The sequence below is a fragment of the Schistocerca piceifrons genome, chromosome 3, assembly GCF_021461385.2.
Source record: "Schistocerca piceifrons isolate TAMUIC-IGC-003096 chromosome 3, iqSchPice1.1, whole genome shotgun sequence".
NCBI classification, from domain to species: domain Eukaryota; kingdom Metazoa; phylum Arthropoda; class Insecta; order Orthoptera; family Acrididae; genus Schistocerca; species Schistocerca piceifrons.
This window is the reverse complement of record NC_060140.1, coordinates 751229020-751245016: the sequence shown is the minus strand read 5'-3', so window position 1 is coordinate 751245016 and position 15997 is coordinate 751229020.

Sequence of the window (15997 nt, the reverse complement as noted above, 5' to 3'; positions counted from 1 at the left end):
TACTGTGCTAACGTAAGGGGTAATCGTATTTTTTTCGTTCCTCCTTGAACTTCGTATTGGAAGGAAGAAAATTTATTCTGGTGCAAATCGAACTAACGATACTATATCACGGTGTACAAGAGTCTCGGAATTCAAAATAAAGACTGTTGTTGCCAGTCTAAATTCGACAAAAGTTATTTCAGCTACTTGTATAACAAAGAGTAAAAAATTACTGAATTAAGTTTTACTTCAGCAAGAACTTTGTTTAGTAATCGAACGCGAAAACGATAGCATGTACGAGCGATTTACACGGTCGCGAATTAATCGGTTAAGCATTTATGGTAACAAACGACATCACACTGGTAGCCTTAAAGTGTAATGAAAATGTATAATTGTACTATGCCACTTAACTGGAGAAAAGTGCTAACCACTTTGACATGAGGTAGCCCTGAAATTCACCATTGGTAAACAGGAATTTTGAAGTAATTAGCAACTTGTCATTTTCCCTAACATGAACGCTAGTTATGTCATTGCCTGTTTGTTGGCGTTTGCATTCACACGTCATGAATCGTTTAAGGAGACCCTGAATCTGTTACACCTTAAATCAGACACTGCATCTTATAACTTTCAGAGCACAATCACTTCATGAACGATTAACTGAGCTTGCAATGTAGAATTACTTACAGACTAGCTGCAATATAGCGGGACACTGAAACTTAGACGCTGGTAAACCTTTCGGGATGTGAGGTCGTGGTCCAAGAAAATCTTCCGTTAATGACGTTTCGTGCAGGACTGCGCTGGACATCTTCAGAGGCGCTCTTCCGTTGAGCCTTGCCGACTGACTGGTTGGACGCAGAAAGGCTTTGTACGAATTCCTTGATCATCTAAATAAAATTAATCCAAAAATCCAGTTCACCATGGAATTGGGAAATGATAATAGAATCTCTTTCTTGGATGTTTTAGTTATGAGACGATCCGATGAAAGTTTGGAACATAAAGTTTTTCGGAAAGTAACACATACCGATAGATATTTGCATAAAAATCCCAATCACCATCCACAACACAAGAGAAGTGTCATTAAAAGGCTTGTCGATAGAGCCAAGTGGATATGCACATCGGAACACCTGGATGCTGAAATAAATCATTTGAAACAGGCCTTCAGAAAAATGGCTACTGGGGGACAGAGGTAAAGAGAATTTTGCGACCAAGGAACAGAAGACCGAAGGACAAGAATGAAGCACAATGACGGAAAAATACAGTTTCTCTCCCTTTTATTAAAATTTAACGGATCAGATAGGTAAGATTTTATAGAAACATGACATCAGACCGGTCTTTAGACCAACAAAGAAAATAAGTCAGGTACTCCGATTTGTGAAGGATAAACGCCCTCCTCTGTCGAGATGTGGTGTATACAAAAGTTTATATTGGAGCTACCAAGAGGAGCATAAATACACGGCTAAAAGAGCACAAAAGTCTTTGCCGACTAGGAAAAATTGAGGAATCAGTTATAGCAGAGGATGCTCTTCAGTCAGAAAAGCACGACGTGAAGTTTTCTGAAACACAAATTTTATCTACAACGTCAAATTGTTATTCAGAACTATGTAGAGAAGCCATTGAAATTTATAAGCATCAGGATAATTTTAATAGAAAAGAGGAGGCAATAAAACCTAGCGACATATGGCCAGTAGCTCTGCAGAACAGCTAGACAATTTTATCATTGACAAGACGACAATCGTAGTTAAGTTTTATCTTAGACAAGGATTATCTCTGCTCATCACGTGTTACTTCGACCACGCCCCCTTTACTACAGTATGTATGTCGCTCTCGGACGTCCGACCAGTCATCGGCAAGACTCAACGGAAGAGCGCCTCTGAAGATATCCAGCGCAGTCCTGGAAGAAACGTCAGGAACGGAAGAGTTTCTTGGACCACGACCTCACATTCCGAAACGTTTACCAGCGGCTGTGTCATCCGGTCGTGAAAGCCTTCATTCTGTGGACACTGAAACTCTTCTGCCACACATCAATAATTCTAACGCCTTTAACCTTAAATAACAGCAATAAACATATAGATATAACTAAACAAATACACAATTACAGGCCTTTTACACGAGTAGAAATGTTGTAGGCCTTTAATCTGCTATGGGTTAGGATCTGTTTTGTACCCAACGTTTTTCCGGGAAATGTCATGTTCGGAAAAACGATTTTAATATTTCTTGAAAACTATCACTTAACATAGAAATTTCAATTAAACATTCTTTTTCTATACTTTGAACTTATGAACTTAAAATACAACGGACCACTTTACCACAAATAACAAAAAAAACTACTTGCAAAATAAAAAAAAAAACTAATCACTCCATGCGACTTAACATGCTTCCATTTTTTGCAATTGTTCAGTTATACACTTACTTTGTTTTAAAACTCAGAAAACTCTTGTAACTGTAATATGGTCCCGTCAAGTTGATTGACACCCTAAATTAAGCACTTACACTGCGAAAACTTTAGCGTAGCACTGGTCCGTGCAAGTAAATACAAAGATAAACATTATTTTACCTGAAAGTGGATGCAGCAGTGATCTTCTGTGGCGAAAGAACAGTGCCGGCTATTGATGTTAGGTGCTCTGAATATTTCTTTTTGGCGTCGCAAATGCAAATTCACAGGAAATCAACTAATGCCATGATACAGTGGCAAATAACAATTCACATGTGAGATCTATTTAACCCACTTTTCTAGAAACGCCTGCCTAGCCGAAAGCTATGGAAGTTTACTCATCGAAGGTTGATATCGACTCTTTTCTACACAAATAATTGGCACGCTGACTCCCGTCTTATCCAACTTTTACACTCTTCCTTACATCTTTCTGTTATGGAGGGACATCCATCCACCTTTTCTGCTCCCTACAGTACTACAGTACCTAAGCATTAACCACTTACAGTCGCTATAAATTACAAGAGACATAGCAGAAAATGACATAGCTCTGAGAAAAGTGATTTACAGAATATTTCCAGTTTACATAAACTTACAGAATAATAATAAATATTTATATCCATCTCAGATATAAGTAGTTAAATACTACAGATGATACAGTAGCGACAGTCGGCATAACAGCCGGCCGAGGTGGCTGAGCGGTTCTAGGCGCTACAGTCTGGAACCGCGCGATCGCTACGGTCGCAGGTTCGAATCCTGCCTCAGGCGTGGATGTGTGTGATGTCCTTAGATTAGTTAGGTTTAAGTAGTTCTAAGTTCTAGGGGACTGATGACCTCAGCAGTTAAGTCCCATAGTGCTCAGAGCCATTTGAACCATTTTTTTCGGCGTAAATGCTGCAGGTTTATGCCGTCTTTTGATGGAAGTGTAAACTCAAACATAATAAAGCTCAGAGTCAAATGATCGATCACGTAAAATACCAATAAAATGATGTTTGTTATTCCCAGTTTGGATGGTCACTCATTTGACTCTGAGGTCTATTATGCTTGAGCTCAAAGACGGCATGTTATGAACAACAACAAATTTAGTTTGCTTTGTAGACGTGAAGTACATTCAGAATTTATTAATAAGAAATGACAATTCAGATTTATAGCATTGAATACTGTTATCATTGTTTCGCCACTTCATAGAAAGTGAAAGACACTTACAAAGATGAATAATCTTATACTACTTATCTGCGTCGTCCCAACTGCGATTAGCTATGAAAATGAGCGTAACAGCGCCTTGATTACAACCAATGAATCATACTTCCACCATGTATAGCTACACGAGACAAAACGATCGTTCTAAATCAACTGAGACGGTCAATAGACTCCACATCGCACAGCAGTGCCATTCTTCGACTCACCGCTCATAGCTAAAGCATGTCATTTCACGTCTGTTACTGTTCCGCTCTCTTAACAACCAAGACACACTCCGTCACCAACATAATCTGTTTACTTCTTTTTGGAGCAGCGTAACGCAGTATTGATACTAATGCTGCTGATCTAATGGTTTCCTAGTGAACACTCTCTCCGGCAGCGTTTGGTTTTAAAGATCTTTTAGCAGTCGTATTATGGGAGTTTGGGTCCGCCTACTATGTTAACAACTACGAAGGGTAGTAATAAAATTTTAATTATCAGTGCGGGAACATGTAGCTGTGATGGCGTCTGCCTTTCTTTACAGAATCACCCTTTAATGCGACATATTTTTTTCCCACCGATGCGTGTTTTGACATTAGGTGCAGAAGTGCAGAAATAGCTGGGGCGTTGTCGTAGAGTTAAACCGCCCTCTCGAGACTCTTGGACAGCTTCCTGTAACGTTTCGTCCCGGCAACCACCCGCAACCTCTTTAGGAGATTTTGGTGGTATGCTCTTGTGACGGTTTAGCCCTTAAACCGTCTTCCCACGCGACGACTTCCTCATCACGAAGCATTCCACACGTGGTCTCCATAGTCGTTGCTCCACACTGTGAAACTACTTGCTACATCTCACGGAACGTGCTCCTCATCGTGATTAGCGACCTCAGCGTTCTCCAGCGACAGCCTGTGGAATGCAAAAGTGGACGCGCGTTAAACTGCTGTGTTAAGGGGACGTTGTACGTGAAATTAATTGAAATTTGACATTTTCTGTTTTCTACTCCATAATGTACGATGGACTATCCTGAACATTTTGGTATATAATGCATTAAAATCAGACAATTGTGAGACCTTCAAATAACACACTCCTGGAAATTGAAATAAGAGCACCGTGAATTCATTGTCCCAGGAAGGGGAAACTTTATTGACACATTCCTGGGGTCAGATACATCACATGATCACACTGACAGAACCACAGGCACATAGACACAGGCAACAGAGCATGCACAATGTCGGCACTAGTACAGTGTATATCCACCTTTCGCAGCAATGCAGGCTGCTATTCTCCCATGGAGACGATCGTAGAGATGCTGGATGTAGTCCTGTGGAACGGCTTGCCATGCCATTTCCACCTGGCGCCTCAGTTGGACCAGCGTTCGTGCTGGACGTGCAGACCGCGTGAGACGACGCTTCATCCAGTCCCAAACATGCTCAATGGGGGACAGATCCGGAGATCTTGCTGGCCAGGGTAGTTGACTTACACCTTCTAGAGCACGTTGGGTGGCACGGGATACATGCGGACGTGCATTGTCCTGTTGGAACAGCAAGTTCCCTTGCCGGTCTAGGAATGGTGGAACGGTGGGTTCGATGACGGTTTGGATGTACCGTGCACTATTCAGTGTCCCCTCGACGATCACCAGCGGTGTACGGCCAGTGTAGGAGATCGCTCCCCACACCATGATGCCGGGTGTTGGCCCTGTGTGCCTCGGTCGTATGCAGTCCTGATTGTGGTGCTCACCTGCACGGCGCCAAACACGCATACGACCATCATTGGCACCAAGGCAGAAGCGAGTCTCATCGCTGAAGACGACACGTCTCCATTCGTCCCTCCATTCACGCCTGTCGCGACACCACTGGAGGCGGGCTGCACGATGTTGGGGCGTGAGCGGAAGACGGCCTAACGGTGTGCGGGACCGTAGCCCAGCTTCATGGAGACGGTTGCGAATGGTCCTCGCCGATACCCCAGGAGCAACAGTGTCCCTAATTTGCTGGGAAGTGGCGGTGCGGTCCCCTACGGCACTGCGTAGGATCCTACGGTCTTGGCGTGCATCCGTGCGTCGCTGCGGTCCGGTCCCAGGTCGACGGGCACGTGCACCTTCCGCCGACCACTGGCGACAACATCGATGTACTGTGGAGACCTCACGCCCCACGTGTTGAGCAATTCGGCGGTACGTCCACCCGGCCTCCCGCATGCCCACTATACGCCCTCGCTCAAAGTCCGTCAACTGCACATACGGTTCACGTCCACGCTGTCGCGGCATGCTACCAGTGTTAAAGATTGCGATGGAGCTCCGTATGCCACGGCAAACTGGCTGACACTGACGGCGGCGGTGCACAAATGCTGCGCAGCTAGCGCCATTCGACGGCCAACACCGCGGTTCCTGGTGTGTCCGCTGTGCCGTGCGTGTGATCATTGCTTGTACAGCCCTCTCGCAGTGTCCGGAGCAAGTATGGTGAGTCTGACACACCGGTGTCAATGTGTTCTTTTTTCCATTTCCAGGAGTGTATTTTGAATGTTGACGTGTGACTGTCAAATTTCGCTGCTACTCATATACTCCCATAGTAGAGCAGTCATATCTTGGGAACTACACAGTCTAAAAGACTTTGAATTGCTTTGTTTTGTGCCTACTGCTACGTCTCAGAATTTTGCATTACTAATGAAGCTAAAAACCAAGCTGGGTAACACAAAACTGTCTGATGGCAAGACAATAAAATATGCTGGAAGACTAACGGACAAAGTAATTGATGAATTACAGGAATACTATGGGAAGGCCATTAGAGATAACTGTGAGAATTTAGAGAAGATGAAAATTGCTGTATGGAGCACTATTTTTCACCGAACATCAACCGATGAAAAGCCATGTCATGCTTTGTGTCCACCTCCACCAAACACTTGGTGCAAATATAGGCAAACTGAATTTTCTGGCACCCTGCATGAATATACACATAAACATTCTCTTCCTTTGGCAGTAATGGAGGCAATCAAACCTATTTACAGAGATATGGCAAATACTGAGCTACTAAAGAAGTGTTTACATGGTAAGACCCAGAATTTGAATGAGTCTTTCAACAATGTTGTGTGTTGCCGTGTGCCTAAAAACGTATTTCTTGGCCTTATGACTCTAAAGTTAGCAGTGTCCGATCTACATGCATCTACATCTACATGACTACTCAGCAATTCACATTTAAGGGCTTGGTAGAGGGTTCATCGGACCACAATCATACTGTCTTCCTACCATTCCACTCCTGAACAGCGCGCGGGTAAAAACGAACATCTAAACCTTTCTGTTCGAGCTGTGATTTCTCTTATTTTATTTTGATGATCATTCCTACCTATGTAGGTTGGGCTCAACAAAATATTTTCGCATTCGGAACAGAAAGTTGGTGACTGAAATTTCGTAAATAGATCGCGCCGCAACGAAAAACTTCTTTGCTTTAATGACTTCCATCCCAACTCGCGTATCATATCTGCCACACTCTCTCCTCTATTACGTGATAATACAAAACGAGCTGCCCTCTTTTGCACCCTTTCGATGTCCTCCGTCAGTCCCACCTGGTAAGGATCCCACACCGCGCAGCAATATTCTAACAGAGGACGAACGAGTGTAGTGTAAGCTGTCTCTTTAGTGGACTTGCTGCATCTTCTAAGTCTCCTGCCAATGAAACGCAACCTTTGGCACGCCTTCCCCACAATATTATCTATGTGGTCTTTCCAACTGAAGTTGTTCGTAACTTTTACACCCAGGTACTTAGTTGAACTGACAGCCTTGAGAATTGTACTATTTATCGAGTAATCGAATTACAACGGATTTCTTTTGGAACTCATGTGGATCACCTCACACTTTTCGTTATTTAGCGTCAACTGCCACCTGCCACACCATACAGCAATCTTTTCTAAATCGCTTTGCAACTGATACTGGTCTTCGAATGACCTTACTAGACGGTAAATTACAGCATCATCTGCGAACAACCTAAGAGAACTGCTCAGATTGTCACCCAGGTCATTTATGTAGATCAGGAACAGCAGAGGTCCCAGGACGCTTCCCTGGGGAACACCTGATATCACTTCAGTTTTACTCGATAATTTGCCGTCTATTACTACGAACTGCGACCTTCTTGACAGGAAATCACGAATCCAGTCGCACAACTGAGACGATACCCCATAGGCCCGCAGCTTGATTAGATGTCGCTTGTGAGGAACGGTGTCAAAAGCTTTCCGGAAATCTAGAAATACGGAATCAACTTGAGATCCCCTGTCCATAGCGGCCATTACTTCTTGCGAATAAAACGCTAGCTGCGTTGCACAAGAACGATGTTTTCTGAAACCATGCTGATAACGTATCAATAGATCGTTCCCTTCGAGGTGATTCATAATGTTTGAATACAGTATATGCTCCAAAACCCTACTGCAAACCGACGTCAATGATATAGGTCTGTAGTTCGATGGATTACTCCTACTACCCTTCTTAAACACTGGTGCGACCTGCGCAATTTTCCAATCTGCAGGCACAGATCTATCAGTGAGCGAGCGGTTGTATATGATTGCTAAGTAGGGAGATATTGTATCGGCGTAATCTGAAAGGAACCTAATCGGTATACAATCTGGACCTGAAGACTTGCCCGTATCAAGCGATTTGAGTTGCTTCGCAACCCCTAAGGTATCTACTTCTAAGAAACCCATGCTAGCAGCTGTTCGAGTTTCAAATTCTGGAATATTCCATTCGTCTTTCCTGATGAAGGAATTTCGAAAAACTGCGTTCAATAACTCCGCTTTAGCGGCACAGTCGTCGGTAACAATACCATCGCACTGCGCAGCTAAGGTATTGACTGCGTCTTGCCGCTTGTGTACTTTACATACGACCAGAATTTCTCCGGATTTTCCACCAAATTTCGGGACAATGTTTCGTTGTGGAACCTATTAAAGGCATCCCGCATTGACGTCCGTGGCAAAGGGAGCTGTGAAAGACAAGGTTCTGGAGAAGTTAGGGGTAAGATTTGGACAGAATACAGCTAAAGGACTGCGGGAACTGAATGAGACTCGTGTGCGTGAAGCAGAATTAGCTGCTCAGAAAATGACAAAAGAAGCAAGAAAGAAGAGGTAGAGGCAAGCACTGGGCTGTTGTGACACAAAAGAAGACACAGACTATGATCGAGAGCCATTCTACGGTATAAAAGACGCAGAAATGTAAGTCTGTATAAGAATTCGTAGTAAAAAAGTTGTAAACCTCAATATCTCTGAACTACATTGTTTGCAATAAATGACCCGTTTTCTGATGGTAGAGACATGAAATTTTCACAGCACGCCAAGTGTGAGATTCAACACATATGGAACTAGAATAATTAAAATATCCTGAGTTGTTTTGCTTTTATGTTCATTGATTAAAAAAATTCTGTCGAAAATTGAGTGTCTGAAAAAAAGAAAAGATAACATGCCGCACAATACAATTTTCGTAATAATCCCAGTTCAGTGCATCCAATAATTATGGAAAATTGTAAGTTGGTGTCCTAAAAAGTTTCCAAGACAATGGGTCACAAAATTCGATAGTTTAACATTGGCGGCATAGGACATACAATGTCCGCTTAACTCTGTTAGCGATCGTCAAAGACAAGCGAAGAATTCGGGGAGAAGTTTCCGGAGTCGTTGATTGTTTGAGAAGCAAACAACGTTTAACAGCGATGTGATATACATACTGGTAGAAGTTATTCGTTAACTCAATGAATCTTCATAATATTTTCGGTTTCAAATTGAATATAGCTAAAGTACGCCTATAGTGTCTAATGTCAATTTGTGCATCCATAATATCCATGTTTCCCATGTTACATTGACTACATCACTCTGGAGTAAAGTACTTCATCACATATTTTTCAATACCGAGATTCGTATCGTAATGGAAGAGTTTTTTCTAAGCTACTCATCATCCTTGAAAAAGATATTTACCGACAAGGTACAGACATGAGTCAGTCCATAAAACCTAGATAAAGATGTATATATTTTTACAGAAAGTTTCATAATAGCAAAAAGTTCCAGTGTGTAACTTCTGTTTACTTTCTAACATACACTGACAGCTACGTCAAGATTTCTGTCTGCTGGAGAAACATTCCAGTCGTTGCCCTTTGCTACAAAAATTACAGCAGATTGTTTGTAATAAATAACATCGACCACCGCAGATCACACTGTTACTAAATTAATAAAAAAGATGCAGAATCTTTTAGAAAACAAAAAGAGAGAAAAGAAATTGGAGGGAGGTAGATGCAAACTTGCAATCTCACTGTCTGAAGACTGTATCTACAAGTGTCATGACAATCTGCATTAAAGCGAAGCACTTTCGATACATCGTCTCAGTGTCGCAGTATTGAATCGTTATACTTTCATAGCACACAAGTTATAACACTAGAAACATCAATTTCAATAAGTCTTTATTTACCAATATGTAGTTATTTGTCACTTTATTATAATAAGTCGTACCTAAAATAAAGCTTTTTCGAGATCTTAGCAATTTAGTGATGCTTTGAGACAGCTTAGATTCATACCCCGTACTCAATGAGGAAGAAAACCCACCAAATACGTAGTTTAACTGAGTGCAATATGGTGATTCCTCAGTTCTGCTTGTGAGATAAAAACAACGTCGCATCTCACTGGCCAAGTGTCCACGAGGAAAAAACCTGACGTGACAGGTTCTTCAATTCACGCCCCATACTGTAATGGAACGTACAGTTCCTCGCCCACGTGTGTTTTCACGTCCCGTGAGAGGACAATTTTACGAGCTGCGGGGAACCCATTCTCTTGCTATTCTCCACTTTTCACAGCTAGATGGTCTCGAACTTCGCTCTTTGTCATTCAGACTTGCCTGAGGACACTGAGAGGTCTGCACAACCTCACCTCTGTGTCTTGTATGGAGCATTGTTGCAGTAGACTAACTCAGCTCGAATTTATAATATTTTATTCCTCTCCAAAGGCAAGAAACGAATCCTCACTCGAAAGCCCAAATTATCAGTTTGTGCGCCATTTTGTTTCGGCTCATGCAGCGGCACGCTGCGTTACTGTGGTGCGGGGATTCCACTATATACCATCACTGCAGATGTGTGCTTGCAGACAAACAGGACGTTAACTGGTAATTTACGGGGGAGTGCTGAACAGTAATGTCTCTGAATGTTTTATGAAAAACTCTTAAAGGTTTTAAAATAAGACAAACGTTATTAGCTTTCTCCATCCTCGTTTTCCATGCCTACATTCTTGCACCCCTCTGCCGCTAGGGGCCTCAGGATTGTAGCGTTAAAATGACGGTGAGTAATGCAGCTATGTCGTAGCGTGAGAAACAGCGTGTTATACTCGAGCTTTTGATTCGAGGAGTTCGTCCACACTTGGACCACCTTCAGCATGACAGTGCCAGACCACATACGAGCGCTGCGTCATCTGCAGCAATCCGACTCCTTGGGCTCACTGTCATCGATCATCCTCCATAAAGAGACGATACCATCCGAGATTCATCCGTTTCTGAAACTTAAGAAACCACCATCGAGGACTACAGTGATGAAGCGGTGCAAGCAGGAGTGAGGTGGTTGTCCGTCAAAACAGTCAAATATTCTACAGTGACGGAATCAGCAGAACGGTCTCTGACTGAGATAAATGTGTTCGTCGCCAGGGTGACTAAGTTGATAAGTAAATATGTACTCATGAAGAATAAAGAAATAGATTGTTAACGACGCTGTTTTACTTAAAAATCTTTAAGTGTGTTCAACTTAAAAAATCGGAGGCAATACTTGAAAAGTAATGCACTCCTTTGTAGTTTTTCCCGATAACTGAGACTTTACGACTACTCCTCTTAACCTTGTTATTGCCCATTTATTCGGCACATTTACGGCATCATCAGTGAGTACTTTTGTATAATCTCTCTCTCTCTCTCTCTCCACACACACACACACACACACACACACACATATATATATATATATATATATATATATATATATATATATATATATATATATAGGGTGGTCCATTGAAAAAAAAAATACGATTAACGAAACTCGTCTAGCTTGAAGGGGGAAGGCCGGCCGGTGTGGCCGTGCGGTTTTAGGCGCTTCAGTTTGGAACCGCGTGTCCGCTACGGTCGCAGGTTCGAATCCTGCCTCGGGCATGGATGTGCGTGATGTCCTTAGGTTAGTTAGGTTTACATAGTTATATGTTCTAGGGGACTGATGACCATAGATGTTATGTCCCATAGTGCTCAGAGCCATTTGAACCATTTTTGAAGGGGGAAATACATATTCGTGTAGTACGTAAAGAAATATGAATGTTTTAGTTGGACCACTTTTTTCCCTTTGTGATAGGTGGCGCTGTAATAGTTACAAACGTATAAGTACGTGGTATCACGTAACATTCCGTCAGTGCGGACGGTAATTGCTTCCTGATACTTTTCCCGTGTTAAAATTGGCCGTTTACCATTTGCGGAAAAGGTCGACATCTTGTTGATGTATGACTATTGTGATCAAAATGCCCAACGGGTGTGTGTTATGTATGTTGCTCGGTATCCTGGACGACATCATCCAAGTGTCCGGACAGTTCGCCGGATAGTTACGTTATTTAAGGAAACAGGAAGTGTTCAGCCACATGTGAAACCTAAACCACGACCTGCAACAAATGATGATGCCCAAGTAGGTGTTTTAGCTGCTGTCGCGGCTAATCAGCAGGTCAGTAGCAGACAAATTGCGCGAGAATCGGGAATCTCAAAATCGTCGGTGTTGAGAGTGCTACATCAACATCGATTGCACCCGTACCGTATTTCTATGCACCAGGAATTGCATGGCGACGACTTTGAACGTCGTGTACAGTTCTGCCACTGGGCACAAGAGAAATTACGGGACGTTGACAGATTTTTTGCACGCGTTCTACACTCCTGGGAATTGAAATAAGAACACCGTGAATTCATTGTCCCAGGAAGGGGAAACTTTATTGACACATTCCTGGGGTCAGATACATCACATGATCACACTGACAGAACCACAGGCACATAGACACAGGCAACAGAGCATGCACAATGTCGGCACTAGTACAGTGTATATCCACCTTTCGCAGCAATGCAGGCTGCTATTCTCCCATGGAGACGATCGTAGAGATGCTGGATGTAGTCCTGTGGAACGGCTTGCCATGCCATTTCCACCTGGCGCCTCAGTTGGACCAGCGTTCGTGCTGGACGTGCAGACCGCGTGAGACGACGCTTCATCCAGTCCCAAACATGCTCAATGGGGGACAGATCCGGAGATCTTGCTGGCCAGGGTAGTTGACTTACACCTTCTAGAGCACGTTGGGTGGCACGGGATACATGCGGACGTGCATTGTCCTGTTGGAACAGCAAGTTCCCTTGCCGGTCTAGGAATGGTAGAACGATGGGTTCGATGACGGTTTGGATGTACCGTGCACTATTCAGTGTCCCCTCGACGATCACCAGTGGTGTACGGCCAGTGTAGGAGATCGCTCCCCACACCATGATGCCGGGTGTTGGCCCTGTGTGCCTCGGTCGTATGCAGTCCTGATTGTGGCGCTCACCTGCACGGCGCCAAACACGCATACGACCATCATTGGCACCAAAGCAGAAGCGACTCTCATCGCTGAAGACGACACGTCTCCATTCGTCCCTCCATTCACGCCTGTCGCGACACCACTGGAGGCGGGCTGCACGATGTTGGGGCGTGAGCGGAAGACGGCCTAACGGTGTGCGGGACCGTAGCCCAGCTTCATGGAGACGGTTGCGAATGGTCCTCGCCGATACCCCAGGAGCAACAGTGTCCCTAATTTGCTGGGAAGTGGCGGTGCGGTCCCCTACGGCACTGCGTAGGATCCTACGGTCTTGGCGTGCATCCGTGCGTCGCTGCGGTCCGGTCCCAGGTCGACGGGCACGTGCACCTTCCGCCGACCACTGGCGACAACATCGATGTACTGTGGAGACCTCACGCCCCACGTGTTGAGCAATTCGGCGGTACGTCCACCCGGCCTCCCGCATGCCCACTATACGCCCTCGCTCAAAGTCCGTCAACTGCACATACGGTTCACGTCCACGCTGTCGCGGCATGCTACCAGTGTTAAAGACTGCGATGGAGCTCCGTATGCCACGGCAAACTGGCTGACACTGACGGCGGCGGTGCACAAATGCTTCGCAGCTAGCGCCATTCGACGGCCAACACCGCGGTTCCTGGTGTGTCCGCTGTGCCGTGCGTGTGATCATTGCTTGTACAGCCCTCTCGCAGTGTCCGGAGCAAGTATGGTGGGTCTGACACACCGGTGTCAATGTGTTCTTTTTTCCATTTCCAGGAGTGTATTTAGCGACGAAGCGTCATTCACCAACGTAAACCGGCATAATATGCACTATTGGGCAACGGAAAATCCACGAAGGCTGCGACAAGTGGAACATCAGTGACCTTGGCGGGTTAATGTATGGTGCTGCATTATGGGAGGAAGGATAATTGGCCCCCATTTTATCGATGTCAATCTAAGTGGTGCAATGTATGCTGATTTCCTACGTAATGTTCTACAGATGTTACTACAAGATTTTTCACTGCATGACAGAATGGCGATATACTTCCAACATGATGGATGTCCGGCACATAGCTCGCGTGCGGTTGAAGCGGTATTGAATAGCATATTTCATGACAGGTGGATTGGTCGCCGAAGCACCATACCATGTCCAGCACGTTCACCGGATCTAACGTCCCCGGATTTCTTTCTGTGGGGAATGTTGAAGGATATTTGCTATCGTGATCCACTGACAACGCCGGACAACATGCGTCAGCGCATGTGCGAACATTACGGAAGGCGAACTACTCGCTGCTGAGGGGAATGTCTTTACACGTATTGCCAAATGCATTGAGGTCGACGGACATCATTTTGAGGATTTATTGCCTTAATGTGGTATTTACAGGTAATCAGGCTGTAACAGTATGCGTTCTCAGAAATGATAAATTCACAAAGGTACATGTACCACATTGGAACAACCGAAATAAAATGTTCAAACGTACCTACGTTCTGTATTTTAATTTAAAAAACCTACCTGTTATCAACTGTTCGTCTAAAATTGTCAGCCATATATTTGTGACTGTTACAGCGCCATCTATCACAAAGCGAAGGAAGTGGTCCAACTAAAACATTCATATTTCTTTACGTACCACACGAATATGTAATAAAAAATGGGGCTCCTATTTATAAAAAAACGCTGTTGATATCCGTTTGACCTATGGCAGCGCCATCTAGCGGGCCAATCGTAGCGCCATCTGGTTTCTCCCTTCAAGCTACACAAGTTTCGTTCTTTGTAGTTTTTTCGTTTGACGCTTATTTCGTGAGATATTTGGCCCGGTCACAATCTATGGACCACCCTATATATATGCGCTATATAAAGGGAGACAGAAAGAAAGAAAGAAAGAGAGAGAGAGAGAGAGAGAGAGAGAGAGAGAGAGAGAGAGAGAGCACTCAGGCTAACCAAAGATAGTAGACAAAGTAGAAAGGAGGCACTAGAATAAGCAGAGAAACAGCTGAACATGAACAAGAAAATCGAAAAAATGTAAACATCGTATTTTACGAAACTCTTAAGTTTACCTTCTGAGGGATCACTATACACATGTACTGTGTTTCTATGCCTATTTCTGAAAGAGAGTAGCATGGATGAGGACAAGAGCCACAAGAAGAAGTGTAAGTGATGGCAAAATATAGACTTTTAAAGGTAGAGTGACGTGCCATTGAATTTCTCAAGAAACATCAGTTCGTTGCATATGGTAAGCAATGTGATAACGGAAAGAAGTTCATACCGAACTTAACAGTCTACAGATGAAAATATGTAATATATTTTTAGCCTAACTTTCATTCCATTATTATCTGATTAAAAATGTTGTATTTTACAAACCTGGATAAGAACAGGGGGAACCGTGACAGGTTGACCTATTTTTCCTTCTTGTTTTTTTCCAGCTTGTATTTTAAATTATTCCATTGATAGTTTTTTCTGGAAACATTCGTACATTCTTTCAGCATCTATGCAACTAAGTAATTAAGGATCCTCACTGTTTGTGTATTAAAAAATCCATATTTAGTACATCAGTACCACCAGGGCCTGCAAGCTGGCCCAGTAGTTGAACGAATTGGCCCATATGATTTTATAATTTAATTTAGTTGCGAAATTGGTTATTTAATTGAAAATGTATCGACTTCAGTACTCACCCCATCCATGGTGCAAGCTGGCCCAGCAGTTTGAACGAACTGGCCCGTATGATTTTATCATTTAATTTAGTTGCGAAATTCGTTATACAATTGAAAATATACCGACTTCAGTACTCCCTATTTATTTTAATAGAAATTCCTACAGCTTTATGACAGAATCTACAGTAACAAAATGTGTTATCTTTGTTGTAATAACAGTTGGACACAAAATTA